At 41.7% G+C, this 15,282-nt stretch overlaps 1 protein-coding gene across 3 annotated transcripts in view; it reads right to left on the bottom strand.

Annotated features, from left to right (window-relative positions):
• il1rapl2 (interleukin 1 receptor accessory protein-like 2) overlaps positions 1-15,282 on the bottom strand; it is a 468,801-nt gene that overhangs the window by 425,021 nt on the left and 28,498 nt on the right. The gene's annotated exons all lie outside the window — the stretch shown is intronic.

Raw genomic sequence — 15,282 nt, 5'->3', positions numbered from 1 at the left:
TCTACTCCTGCAGCACCACTATGCCACCAGTGTTGTGGGGAATAGAAACTTTTCTCGAAAAATAAACTGCTGAGGTGAAACCATTGTCAGTCATGGTCAGCAGTTTGATATATTCATTTTGTTGCCATGGGTGTGATCGCTGAAGAGCGTACTCAAAGAAGGGCAGCGTGGAAACTTTTGTGTCCTCCAGCGGCGATGCGCTCCAGTATGTTTTCCCCTTCTCACGGCTCTAATTACACAGGTCTGGGGGAAGGAATCCACATCTCATCAGCAGCTGTTGGTTAAAATGTCCAAGGGAGAGCTCAGAAGTGTGGATGAAAGCCAACTAGTGTTCAGAGGCAAATCTGAACAAAACTGCGCCGTGCCAAGCAGAACAGTGTAGTTTGTACCAGTAAATAGGAGGAAGTGATTAGATTTTAGATTATTTTGAGAAGTGGTGGGAATAATATTGGTTTCTTACTTAAATTGCATCCTATCAGCCCCAGTGAAAAGCCAGTGTTCCATATCAATAGCCTTGTTTAGCCAAAATTAGTTACCCTGCTTGTGTGTATCTCCTCTTTGCATCTTGTTATCAGCCCCTCTCTGGCTGAGGGACACAGAATATCTTTTTATTAAATAATGTTAGTAGCTGGAGCGAGCAACCTGTACAGTTAGATTAGGATATAAATTGGAAATGAGAGAAAAGAGCTATATATCTGTGTTTAATGACTGAATGTTTGACTCTTTTTTGGTCAGGAGCAGTGATTACCTAGAATCTGTCACAAAACTACAGTACAAACTGTGTTAAAGATTGCTGATTGGTGACGTCTGCTCCCTCTGGACAGAGCCAAGCAAGTTGGTCTTTATGCTAAGCTAGGCTATTTGTCTATTGGCTCTAGTTTCATACTTTTATTGATGGAAAACGTTGACTTTAAAGGTCTTCATCAGGTATCAACCTTCACATGTAACTCTAGACCAGCAATAGTTGTAAATGTGCTACTTAATAGTTGGTCATGGTGCTATACATTCTATGTCATGACCCATGCTCTCTGTGTCATTGGAAACATTAAGATTAAAGAATTTGACATCGCAGTTTTACCAAAATGACCATACTTATTTCATAGATGAGCTGCTATGATGAGCTGTTGTATTGACCCGCTCAAAATTCTTATAATTGTCTTATTTGTAATCTCAAAGGTTATTGATATTTTGCAATAGCCCTTGTTATTGTGAAAGTCAAAGTCTCTACTCTCAAGTCTAAACACTCCGCAGTGACCCTTAGAGACAATATCTTGGCTAGATATATATTTTCCCAATTGACTGTGGTAGAGCAGACAAATGTTATTTTGCGGGGAACAGATGCGATACGTGTCGTACAACTGCCATCATCTGTGCTTTCCTGTTCAAAGTGCTTTGAGTGGTTTGTCTCTTCTCTTAAAAAATGCTTGGAAACGTGCAATGTTTTTGATACCTACATTGGAATAGGACAAAACAGTTTTCGGCTTGGGACTTGAAGGGTTAAAGAGGAAAAAGCGAGGAGATTTTAAATTACAGCAGCAGTAGTTACACATTTTATCACGTGCTAAACAAAAGCATTCATTTTGATTTGTAAGGAACCATGTACTATAATACATTACCACCGGCTGAATTGTAGCAGAGTGAGCCTGAAGCTAATTTTCATCTGCAGTCCCTGGAGCACATTGACAGACTGCCCCTTAATAAACTTAGACATATAATACAGAGTTACACACAGGAGTGTTTCACACACATGAATCATAGCAACAGCTGTTAACTTCAACATATTAGAAGCAAGGACATTTATATACAAAGCGAAACCAATACAAGGCAGGGTCCGTGGTTACAGAGCTGAGTAGCTTTTCGCAGATTTTTCAATTTTGTTTTAAAGCTACTCCACTGAGTTGTGACTTTAACTGTGTATAATCAAGACTTTTAAATTCAACAGGTTTAAATGTAAGATAATCTTCTACCATATCGGAAACTAAATGGAAGCTTGTTGGCAAACCTGAATTTGACACGCTTGCATTGGATGTTGAAGACGTCAACAAACAGAAGACATTGTGGTAATGTAGAGGTAGCGCATAGAAGGCGAAGGGGATTGACAATATTGCCTTCAGCAGCAGTGGAGACTGGCAGAAGGAACAAAATCAATATTGATTTCATCAGAGGCAACAGGGAACTAAAGTGAAATAAAAAGCACTCTTGGTCATGAAAGTTGAAATTACCCAATAACTTTTCATTGAAATGTTACAGACAACATGTTAAGTATATCAGTGTCTGCTATGCTGCTTTATTAACATGTCTGTATAAGGGTATACTCCATAGGTCTTGTCATTTGATGTGGGTAAACACACCTTCTGGCTTAAGAGACAGAGCGAGCAGGAGTTGTATAGTCAACTATAGAATAGGGACAGGGAGTAGTCTGTTCAGGAAAACCTTCAAAACCCCTATGGACCCTATGGATTTTGTGTGAATGCAGCCGACATGCAGGCTGCAACACCCCGCCCTCGGTCAAACAGCCACACAGACCTGTTGCTCTTTAAACATCAGTGCCAGGCCGAGAGCAGCAGAGAGAAACAGTGACAGGGATGTGATCAGTCCCACCTTGAGTCCCCGCCTCACACCCTGCAAGCTGCTATTTTAGCTTGGGGCCACATACCAACTGTCCAAAAGTGACACCCCGAAACGTTCCAAACAGGAGGGCAGGGTCTCTGCAGCTTCCAACACTCCATACACTTATAGCAGGTGTACAGTCATAATTAATGATTGAGAGGATTTGTTTTTCGTAGGAATTTATACATTTGTCTCCTGCATTGTACTCCTTTAATCCTATTTTTAAAATGATAAAAACATTAGTAAAACTCTTCCTCAAATCATTCTATTACATACTTGTTCACCTTCTCTAATGTAAGTAACGTTATCCACATGGTCTTCAGTATAGTCACTTAAATCACAACTGAATAACCACATTTTACAAATTAAAAAGGCAAAAAAAATGTGTCCATTGTGTTCCCTGCTTAACTTCTCTTACACACTGAGATTGTGACACTGTTAGTCTTTTGGATAACTAGCTTTGTGTGTGATAGTGTGAGACACATTAACTATGAACACAAAGTGTCAAAAGGAAGGAGTGTACCCTTAATAAAATAAGTGTACTTATATATGGTGTCTGAGCTTCCTTTTTTGACATTTTTCACAATGTAATTTGTACCAGCTTTGCTCTACACCCATAAAGACCTTAAAGTTTGATTTATTCTACATTTTTCAAAACAGGCAGGGACAAACGTGGAGCCATATAGTCCCACTGTCAATCATTCAAGACTTGAAGGGATTGCAATAGCAATCGAAAGAGTTGCAATAACAAAAAAAAAAGTTGATACCTTCACACATTTTGAAAAGTTACAGCATACATCTTTCTCTTGCAGTATGAACTTTTCTTCAAAGAAGAGCCCCATACATGTTTGAATTGTGTCACGCTAGCAGCTTGACAGATGACAAACACCACGGCAGTGGTGGGGTTTGAACCCATGCCTCCTGAGAGACTGGAGACTTAAGCCAGTGCCTTAGACCACTTGGCCACACTACCTACTCTGCATGAAAACCTGGACATGTTTCAATAAAAAAAAGAAGTCAAAGCATTCAACCTGAAAAGGAGGTGCCTGCCTTAGGTGACGCCAATGAGTTCTTTATCTTCCATTTATAGTCTTGCTAATCCAAAGTTGGTGCAATTAACAGAGGATGGTTTCAGTCTGTTGACCTCTGGGTTATGGACCCAGCACGCTTCCGTTGCACCAGGACAAATGTCAAACCACTTCAACGTTGATCATTCAAGACTTTGTGATAAAAAGAAAATCGTTGACATTCACAATTTTTAAAAAGTTATGTTAAAAAAAATGGGCAAGAGACACAAAAGACCTGAGAACTGAAAGAGAGAAACAAACTCGATGACAGGTGAAACAAATCAGGACAATCACAAAGACAGGAAACAAAGTATGACACGTGAGCGTGAGACTTACAAAATTAAAACAGGAAATTCCTGAACTAAAATGAAAACCATGACACCTGACGACAAATTAGTTTAGTTTTGTCTTGTTGGACATTTGCTCAGCCCCTCCTCCAAACAACAACTCTCCAGTCACAGCAGCCTCACCAGGCACCAGGGGACCTAACAAGCTTTGGATTCCTGCACTTTAAGGATAATCTTAATTTACTGCAGCAATGCAGCTTGACTCTGTTTCTCTGAGACCAAAAACATCAACGGTATTGGTGAAGTGTTTAGTCTGCACAGAACCCAAAGAATAATAAAGGACAACACCCACCCCAGCCACAGTCTGTTCACCCTGCTGCCAGCTGGCAAACAATACAGAAGTGTCTGCTGCTGCACCACCAGACTGCAGAGCACTTCATTCTCCAGGCTGTGAGACTCCTCAATTCATCATCAAGACTCAAAAGGACTCAAACTTTATTTTGTCTTTTTAAAACCTTTATTTACATAAAAATGATCATTTAAGTGAAGCTTTACAGTAGCTGCTCTGTATTAAATTTGGAAATATAAACTCCACCCAGGCTTGAACAAATTTATCAGTTCTAATTTTCAAAGCCTTTTTTTCTTGTGTTACTGGAATATATAAACTATTAAGCACAAATCTGACCTCTGTGATGCATATCCGAACATTTTTTTTTTTTTTTTTTGGTCAAGCATGAAATCAGGGTTACGCTTAAACTAGTTAAATTTCAATTGAATATTTCTTTTATTTAATATATCCCAACTGTAGGGCTTGCTCGGTATAGCTGACCAAATCTTAGAGAAACGGTCACAATTTCAGTTGGCAATAAGCAAGAAATCCAACCAACTCAACCAACCAGCCCTTAAAGAATGTGAATGAATACACACACAAAAATATTTTTCTTTTTTTCATCACCCTTGTCTCTCCTTATATTATCAGACATTGTAATTAGAGCAATAGTTGAGATGGTTGTCCAATTAAGGTGCTGAGAAACTGGGGCCAAAAGAGGAAATTGAGTCTATGGTTAGGGTGCCGAAGTAATAATGAGAGAGAGAGAGAGAGAGAGAGAGAGAGAGAGAGAGAGAGAGAGAGAGAGAGAGAGAGAGAGAGAGAGAGAGAGAGAGAGAGAGAGAGAGAGAGAGAAATAGCTTAAAAGGTAAACAAGCATATGAAAGATGGTCTAATTGCGCTTGACAACTGAGGTTCATTCTCACTTTCTCATCACGTCTGTCTTCTCACACACACACAAATGACTGTTTTGATCCTAATGAGCACTTTGAGCAGTTCTGGTCAGTATGTGCTTGCAGTTCACAGACATATGAACACGCACCACAGCTCACAGCTATCTGACACATCTCACAGATGTCTGAGCAAACACACATGCACAACCAGGGCATGTTGGAGGTTAGCTGCTCAGCTGGTAATAGAGAGTTTCAAAATTTGGAGGAGCCACACTGAACTATACTGAAAATGTCTGAAACACTGTCCATGGTCCTGATCTTGCCTCGGCTCAAGGTTTGTGCTTCTGTTACTGCACCTGTCCTCTGCCTGCCAGCTTTGTGGTCCTCGTACAAGCTGCTACTGGGAACAGCGCCTGCTATGTCACACTTAGGGCACAACTGGCTCACCAGTAGACACTGATGGCAGAACTGATCCTGTGCAATCTAGGAAAAGTAAAGCTTGAATATACTAAACAGCAGAAGTAAACTTTTACGTCACAAAAACTTGAATTAGCTTCAGACTAGCAGATCCATAATGAACATTTGGTTGCTGTCTCTACAACAGTCCACCAAGAAACACACAGGGAATCCCACAGACTCTGTAATTCATATGCAGATATTTGTTTATAGAGATGAATCATTCCCTGACTTACTTTATTGTAACCATGGCCATGAAGGTATCCTAACATTAAGGCAGCTATATGCAAGGGAGTCATAAGTTTGTGGTTGCTGAATCCATTTCTGGGCTACTGTTAGCTACTGTTGGCACTGAGACGAAGCACTCGAGAGCGTGCACAAAGTCACATCCTTTGGACTGTCAAGGAAAATCCGATGAGTCGTTCGCAAAGAAATTACCAGTCTGGCAACATTAAACAACTCAATCAAATCACCCACAGGCTTGTACAGGCAACTGAGAGAGACGGGGAAGATCTTATTATTTATGTCCCGTTAAAATCCGTTCACATATGAACACATAATTGCTACACATTCTTATACAGAGCCACGTTCAAGAAGTCATTTCAACTCAAACCACTAACCCACTTTCAGCAGTGATGTCTAACAGGTTTGGAAGAATACATGCTTTTATTTTTAGAGCTCTCATTGGATCCTTGGTGTGGACTTCGACTGGAGACTTATGATGCATCTGTCTGCAGGGTTTTCTTTTGGTACCAACATTAGTCTCTGGGTTGTTGTATCCCAACTGTTGACGTGACACATCAGTTTAAGCCATGAGCGTGGTTAGCCTGCCGTGGTTTGGTGGTGACGGATTTAAAGTTTATAGATCTGTGTAACTGTGTAAATGCTGCTGTATTTACTTTTTTATTTCATTTACCCTCTTGAGAAATATCCCCTGCCTCTCTGTGCGCCTGGGTTCTGGTATCAGAATTGCACACACATACAGAAACACACACAGGCTCCTGATCAAAAGCAGAGCCATATGTCCGCAGCCTCATGATGAATATGAGAACTGACAGACGATTAGACAGCTGATTAGCTCTACGCTGAACGCTGTGTGTTTTTAGCTCCGTGTGCTGGTTGTGTGCGTACCCGCCTGTGTGCATGCGTGGGAAGGCGAGCGCTCGTGCATCTGCGTGTGCTCCGACTGTAATGACTGGAACTGCTCCGTCAGCTACTGGCTACGGACAAATACTAGGAATCTTCTTCATTTAATCCCGCCCTCCTCGTACCTGGTGATCCGTTCATCGGCAAAGTCATTTCCATTTGAGTGTTACAAGTATTTTCATATTGTTGAAAAAGACACATACTGTTGTGAAATGCTGAGATTACCATTTGCAATCAGTAAAAACAAGCCTGCACCATACAGCGGCATGCTGTGCAACGTGGGTTCATTGTTGAGAGTGAACACTATGACAGTGTGATTGTATGGCAGCTATCTTCCGCCTCTGCACTGATCTGTTTGGACCGCTCCTCGCTGCAGTCACAGAAACCTGCCATCGCTCCCTGCGCTGCGTTGCACAGGATTCAGAGCTTCCTCTCAGAATTGCATCACCGCATCTGTGAGATTATCCTCACCAATTTATTAAACCCTTAATGACAAATACACAATGTCACTGGCAACATGTCGTTATTTAGATGATAATACCGATCATGTTCGGGTGGTTCTTTAAACTGAAAGAACAGTTTCGGCCTCGCAGTCTTTTTGTGCATTAAATGAATGGACCACATGCACAGTGCTGGAAATAGCGGGGGAGTGCGAGGGAATGCCGTTCCAGGGACAAGAGTCAGAAGGCGTTCAAAGCGTTCCCTCTCAAATTGTATTCAGTGTTTTTATAGGATGCTGCTGTTGGAGAAATGAAGCTATTCATGTATGTTGGCTCCTCTCAGTCCAGAAGAGAGTCTGTATGAGGGACCGGGGAGCTCTCTCAGCCTGCACACAGACACGGAGACCTTGCCCTGATGACAGTGACTTCTAAAGTCTGATTAAACTTCACTAGAGTTGATGTGGACAATGCTCGCTGACAGCAGTGCAATCAGTCTTTGGCACGTGGGTGCGGTAACATGAGAAATCTCTCTGAATATCTAGTGAGAGAGCATCACACACGTGCAGGTAGGGAAACACACAGACTGCAGAGCTTGTAGTTCATCTCTGGTTTCCCAATCTCAGGTAGGAGCCCACACAGAGCTGACTGTACAAACATGGGTTAAAGATTAAAAATAACCATTTGCATGTGGGTGCAGATTGTGTGGGTTCCTTTAGTACCGCAATAAAACTGATTTTGTCTGAAATTAACTAAATTGAACTGAACAGGTTCTGAAACAATTTAATGCTGCTGTGATTTTTCTGCTGCTGGTGTTTCATTGTTTGTCGACCTATACTGTATGTTTATCTTCTGGGTATGTGTTCTTGAGGGTTTGGGGTTGTGATGGTTGTGTTTTAGTTTGATTTATGCTTGAGCCCTGTGTGCAGTTGACCAACTATAAAATACTAACTTGCAGAAATGACCGAAATATTGTAAGGCGCTGACCTGACTGGCATCCAAAATGGCGATAACAATACATAAAAGTGGCACCACAGATGGGACTTAAATCCACAGTACCTCGTTAAGTATACCAGAGACCAGGAAGCCATTAATCTCAATAAAGAATGGCAATCCAAAGCTCACAAGCCAGCTAAGCAGGGCTGATGTGGACACTTCCAGTGGGTTGGGCAGGGATATTCAACTCACATATGAGCAAAGACTCTAATCGTATTGTTGTCTAAACCACAAACATGGCAGGATAGTTCTCCCTCCCTCCACACCTCCTTGCCTTTTCTGTTCATACTGAAAAGGGGCAAGTGTTACTGCTACTTGCTCAATTGCTGATAATGGAAAGTGAGGGAGTGGCAATTAAAAATTAGCTGGACCTGGGGTGCATCCTACTGTCAAGGCCCTCACATACTATATGGATCTCAACTCTGGATACTGGCAGGTCAACATGGATCCTGAAATTAGGGTAAAGACAGCCGTCATCTGTGCTATGGGTCTGTACAAGTCAATGTCAGACCAACTGGCCTTTTGGAATCAAAATTCTGTTGCCAGTGCAACCCGCAGTTAATGAAATTTGCAGTAGAAGATCTCAGAGGGAGGATCTGTTGCATTTACTTGTTGACATCATCATTTACTCACAAGATCCTCAACAACATTTTTAGATATCCAGGCAGTTTTTTAGATAGCTCACAGTGAACATGAATAAGAGTCACTTCTTCCACAAATCCCTCATATTCCTCGCCCACATTGTGTCTGCTGCTGGCTTTCAGATGGACTCTGCGAAAACCGAGGAAGTCTCGATATATCTGGTGCCTCACCACCTCTGTCTTTTTTAGAAATGGTGGATGCCTACCTAGGACACATGGGCAACGACATGTGAAGTTCCTTTGAAATCCTTAAAGTGAAACTCTCGCCAAAAAGCAACCAAGGCTTTATTTGTGAATGAATAAGGCACTTTTAAGATTTACCGTAGTTTCGGTTTCAGGCAAGCTAAGTTTGAAAACACTATTTTTAAAACACTAAGAAGGCTCGACAAAACATGAAACTTTGCTCGTAGTATCACCAGGGTCTCTACACATGAACACGAGCATTGAGACAGGCAGGCAGGAGAGTAATGGTGGACCACTAATTAAGCCTGCCTGTTAGGTCACATTCGAGGATCAACAATTTTTGTCTGCCATGACGGCGACGCACCAGAGATCCAGCTCCTACAGTGAGTAGTTTTAGTGAGTAACCTTCTTTTTAGTAAACTCTGAGTACACAAACAATGTTCTCAATGTTTGTGTTCATGTGTAGAGAGCCTGGTAGTACTACGAGCAAAGTTTCATGTTGTGTCGAGCCTTCTTCATGTTATAAAAATAGCGGTTTTGATGCTAGCATGCCAGTGCCCCATGCACTCCATTGAAAATTAGCTTGCCCAAACCGAAACTATGGTAAATCTTAAAAGTGGTTCTTTTGTCATAATTATGCATTTACACTAAGGTTTGATTCACATTCAATCACAAATAAAGCCTTGGTTGCTTTTCGGTGAGAGTTTCACTTTAAGCAATGTCTGGTGACTTCAGCCTACCTACACTTCATATGGAACCTGCAGATGAATCACTGGTGTTCTGGCTAACACTGACTCTAGAATCAAAGATCCTGTCGAAAGGTGCAGAGCGGATTGTTTTTTACTTGCACTGGACAACTGATACACCGGACTGCATTAAAATGCATCTGCTGCTGTGTTTTCTTTGTAAGCCAATAGTACTAAATGTGCTCTATGAGTGTTGTGCTGATATGCCTGCTGACTGGAACATATTATACTGTATGCTTGAGACATACGTGTGGTGGACTAACTATAAAATACTGACTCACAAAACTGGCACCCTAAGTTAGTGGTCTTACCATTACGGAACTATTCCTTTAAGCCACTACATGTCATTTACATTACAAATTTGCAATAATACAGGAGCATAGTATAATGTACAGTGGCTTTACATTTCCTTTACACTTTACCTTAAACACGGGTGGCATAACACATTAGCTGCTGTTTAAGTCTTTACATCATCACAGGTCCATGTGTTTTTGTGACAAATGAACTATTGAATTATGTGTCCCCCCTTCCTAAACAGCTATTGCCAAGGTACCCTTGAGCAAAGCTCTTAGCCACCAGTTGTTAACAGTGAAGTGCTGCTCTGGAGACAGCAAGGGGATACTAGCTGTTCTGTGCAGCTCCCATATGTGAAAATGTGAACCTATACAATTTGTGCTGCTGGAAAAAGAACACAGTGTTCAGTCAACTCTTCCTGCAATGTCACTTAAAGACGGCGGCATTTAAAATGTATGCCTGTAAAATGGAATTTGAGCTGCGAAGATGCTTAATGATCTGCAGCGTGTCGAATAAAGTGACAGATTTACTCCCATATAAGTCTTGGAGACGCTACACCGCCTTGTTTATGAAGCTCCCCCGCGAAACATTTCCCTCCAGTGAGGAGCTGCTGCTCTTTTTTTTTACGATGTGGAATTTGTTATATCTTATGCAATTGAGTTGATGGCAGTCGTTGAATCCATCAGAATTCACAATGCTGCTCTCCAAAAAGAATTTCTGAAAGATCACTTTTAGAGAAATAAAAAATATATTGCCGCCATGAGGACTTCTGAATTCGGTCTCTGTCTGTTTGTCGAAGCAGATGATTACTGCTTGAATGTGATTGGCTCTCAGAATTTTTGTAAGCTTGGGTGGATGCTAGCGATACCTTACACTCACGGCAGATCCACTTTATAGCTCCCTACAGTAACTATTAAGCAGCTAAATAAAGCCTTGAATCCCAAACAGTGACATTTAAGTCTGGAAGCTATTAATTCTCCCCACCATAACGGTTGCACATTATATATAATTACGGTGCTATTTTTGTTCTGCATTCTACACTAAACTCAAAAGAGTCTCTGTCTCTCTTTTTGCCCCTTTTCTTCTCCCTTTCCCTTTATTCATTCTTGTCCTTCCTTAATAGTTCCTCATACTATGAATGAAAATATCTATGATTACCTGTGTGGAAGCACATGCAAACAAATACGCATGTTTCCCCGTCACCCCCACTCAGAAATAACGAGGATGTCGAAAGACAGCTACATGTATGTTCATTTCTTTCTCCCTAATGGATGAAAAACATTGCTTTGTATTAGACTTGGCAGTAACATCAGCACTGTGTGCGTTTCCTCTTCCAGTTCCTCTATTCTATCTTGTAGAATAATGATTTCTCCCTTCCAAACTAAATACGTTGTTGACTCATCAGCACTTTCTGTATACATTAACATGCTCTTACACCTGTCATGGATTACTTAATGTCTCTTGTTGGAAACATGCACAAGCACACACACACATACACAGAAAAACTGAACAATGATGTCTTCCCTTAGTAGCCCTCTCATTTAGACACCCTTCTGCTTGTATCCAGATTATCTTGTATATGTGCTTTTGCACTTGGCACAGGAGCGATAAGATCTTGGCATGCACTAGCGGGCATGTCACACCCCATACATCCATACTGTCTCTCTCGCAGGCCTCCTCTCTCTCTCTCCAGTGTGCTCTCTGTATGTTCCTGGCATGCACAGGCGGAGGCGTCACTTCTGATTTGCTTAGGGAGCATGATTGTGTGTGTTTGCACATGTGCTGCTTTTTATGCATGTGCGTGCATTTATGTGTGCATCTCTCTCAGTGTTTTTGTGTTAGGTATTTGAGGCATTTAGGGGATCCTGTATGAACATTGCGTTGTTTCTTTTTTTTTGTTACTGTTTGCGCTTCTGGCCAGAACATGTGTATGAGAACACTGGGACATATGTTTGGCTCGAACACAGCAGAACAGATATTCATACTGCACTGAGCTGAGCTGTGTCTCTGTCTGAAGCGTTAGATATCATATTTTCCAAATGGAGCAGGCAAAAAAAAAAAAAAAAGCGGTCAAGTCCTTTATATTAGTGCAGAACACAGTAAAGAGTATATATTTAAAAACAGGCCCTTGGTAGTCTTTATTTCAACAGTCTCTCGTATGCTAATGTGTATACGTGAATGGTTATGGGTACTTCGTGTGTTGCTGGGATATCCCGTTGTACATTTTTTAAACACACTGACCCTTTTGGTTCACAGGTGTGTCGTTAGGCTAGGCGGAGTGGACAGGCTGAGCTTGAATGATTCTGTTTTGGCAAGGTGGCATTTGCAACAGGGCTGCTTGTGGAGAGGGCAGCCCACCCTTCAAACAACCAACCTGTCTGTTCTCTCTGGCCCAGAGACGATTCGGCAGCGAAGACCGGCTCCAGAGTATAACCCAAGAGGAGCTTCAGCCGGTCAGTCACGAGGGACTCCAACAGCCGAACAGTGTGGTGTACTTACTGGGGAAACTAGAGGTCACTATCCCCTGTATTTACACCACGCTTAGCACCATAGGAGAAGGTGACCAATGCAATGCCATAAAGCAGATCAATCACAGTTCTTGTAGTGCACTAACGCACTACAACGTGCTGTTATATTTCTTGGGAGGTGACTGACAGACTACGGCAGAGGCCATGGTGTAGAGCTTGCATCTGAACAAAGGCTGCATCATAAGTATGGCATAGGTTCAAGACAGAAGCATAGATCAAGCTTTAAACAAAGAACTACGAAATGCTTTAGTGCTGCCATCTCCATTGGTCTATCTGCTGCCTGCACAGAGAACATGCTCACTTTTCCAATAGACATACATTAGCTGGCAGATGTCACACATGACACACACAGCTCACCCACCCACATAACACTGAAGTTCAAAGGTGGCCTATTACCGAAGACAGTAATTGATTCTGTCTCATTATCTTTAGTTGATCCGCACATAAATGCTGTGGTTCATGACATGCACGCTCATGCATTAAGTGTACAGTAACTATGCAAGCCTGTCTCATTTCTCTAATAAGCAGAAGCACACATTGCTTGGTGCTCCCTGCAGAGGCGCGAGTCTTCATGAAAACTGCTGTAATAAACTGGCTTCATGTATGTAAATGAAGAGGTAAGCACAGTTTCAAATTATCCTTGTCGTAGTTTAAATGGCATTAATTGTAATAATTCAGGAGACAAAATTTTTCCTGCTCGATAAACATCCCTGGGTCAATCTCTTCATCCCTGATGCTAACGCATAATGTTCACGGAGATCGAGGGCACCTTAATTTTAAAATTAGATTTTTTTCTAAAATCATGTGACAGTCCAGTCATGTGCAATTATTCTAAGAGACTCTTTGAAGACCGTATAATTTTAGTGCATTCCCCTGAGGTTCACGTCCAGCTGCATCTGTAAGCATGTGCTTACACCAAACACTGTACACGTCATCAGTATTCGGATGCAGACCCCTCAAGCAGTACTCACCGAGTGAATGTGAAAGTTTGCCAACTCTAAACTCAACCATATTTATCCAAAATTGGTGAGTTGGAACTGCTTGACCTCACAGCTGTGTGTAGTCAAGCAGGACACTCTGCAGCCGTGCAGGCACTTATTTGTGGGCATGATCTGATATTGCCATGTAGGTGTTGTTCCTGGAACATTGTAATAAATGTGGCTCCAGGACAATCATTGAAACTGTTTGTTTTTTTTTTTTAAAACAGATTGGAAAAATACACACATGACAAATGAACCTTTCAAACATGTGTTTAAGGATATAAATTGAACCCAAACTGTGCTCTTCTAAATCTAAGTATTTGTTGCAAACAACAGCAGCAGTTGGAATCTGTAAAGAAATCAATAGCACGTGAACTTGTGAAGTGAATACTATAATGTGTTCTGAGATGGGTCCGAACCCCAATCTAATGAGAGTCCTATGGTCAACCCACTTGACCACAAGTAGAGAGACCAAAAAAAAATCCCACTTGAAGCTCAAAGTTAAAATTAAGGTCTCAGAAAAACATGATGATCCAGGAGCCATGCCAGCATGCATTACAAAGCTATGACAAAACAAGGAATTGTAAGTAGTCTACAGAGAGTATCTTGTGGATGAAGATATTCATGTGATATAGTGCACCACAAGTGCCACATGGGCCATGAATCCCAACACTGACCATTGAGTCTGGAAACAATTCAAACCAAAAGATGTCAAGATACTGTAAAATACTTAGTTGCATTAGTGTGGCGTTACACTTTCACTGTGTCATGTAGTGTTGTTGCAGTAATTAAGCTTTCTTCTACTCCTGGTATGGACATGCTTATTGTATTTAGCATACATTGATGTCTCATAAAGGTGTACAGGATAGATGACATAATTTTAATGTAAATTTCACCAAAATTGGATTTGTATGAGGCTTATCAACATTTAATTTAGTGCGACATTTTGGGAACTCAGCTCTGTTGCTTATGGCACCAGCACCCTTGAATATCATCCTGATATCGGTCCAAACCGGCCTCTAAAGCTCCTTTTATTTTCTGTGACATAATGTTATTCTGTGAAAATTTCTTGCTCGTTTGAGGGGATGTTGAACTTGGCCATCTCCTGCACAGTGCCATCTGTCTAATGCTCATTGGTATAGCCTTGCAGTGATTTGCAGTGGCAGAGATGTCTTTATGCTGTCATAAGGCTTCGGCACTGTTACGTACCGCTTTATGATCTGTATAGCTGGTGGATCTCCAACTCATTTCCTCACTTTTACCTCTTTGAATGACTGTTGGGTCAAGCAACATCTCATCTGGCCCATTGCTTTCTGGAGGGACACCAAGCTGCTAATGTGACTGGCTCTGCCCCAGAAGCACTGAAGGGCAGGTGGCCAATCACTGACCTTTTTGCTAATATGGATCCACCCATATTTGGCTACTTGTGCTTAAATTGCATACACACATAGACACAGCCACACGCAGGGTATGTCTCTCTCTATTGCTGCTCTCACACTCACATGCACACACTTGGCTGCCTCTCCAAGATCTATTTAACACATTCTAAGTGGGACAGATTTGGCACAGTTTGAGAGGGAACAGATAGAGAGACTGGAGGAGAGTGGTTGGAGCCAAAATGACCCCTGGATGCACAGAACATCTGGGGTACAGCTAACTGATTAGCCACACTAACAGTGCTAATGACTGT

Source organism: Acanthopagrus latus, chromosome 18, assembly GCF_904848185.1.
Source record: "Acanthopagrus latus isolate v.2019 chromosome 18, fAcaLat1.1, whole genome shotgun sequence".
Taxonomy (NCBI): Eukaryota; Metazoa; Chordata; class Actinopteri; order Spariformes; family Sparidae; genus Acanthopagrus; species Acanthopagrus latus.
Note: the sequence above shows the minus strand (reverse complement) of the source record. Positions and strands in the feature narration are given on the sequence as shown.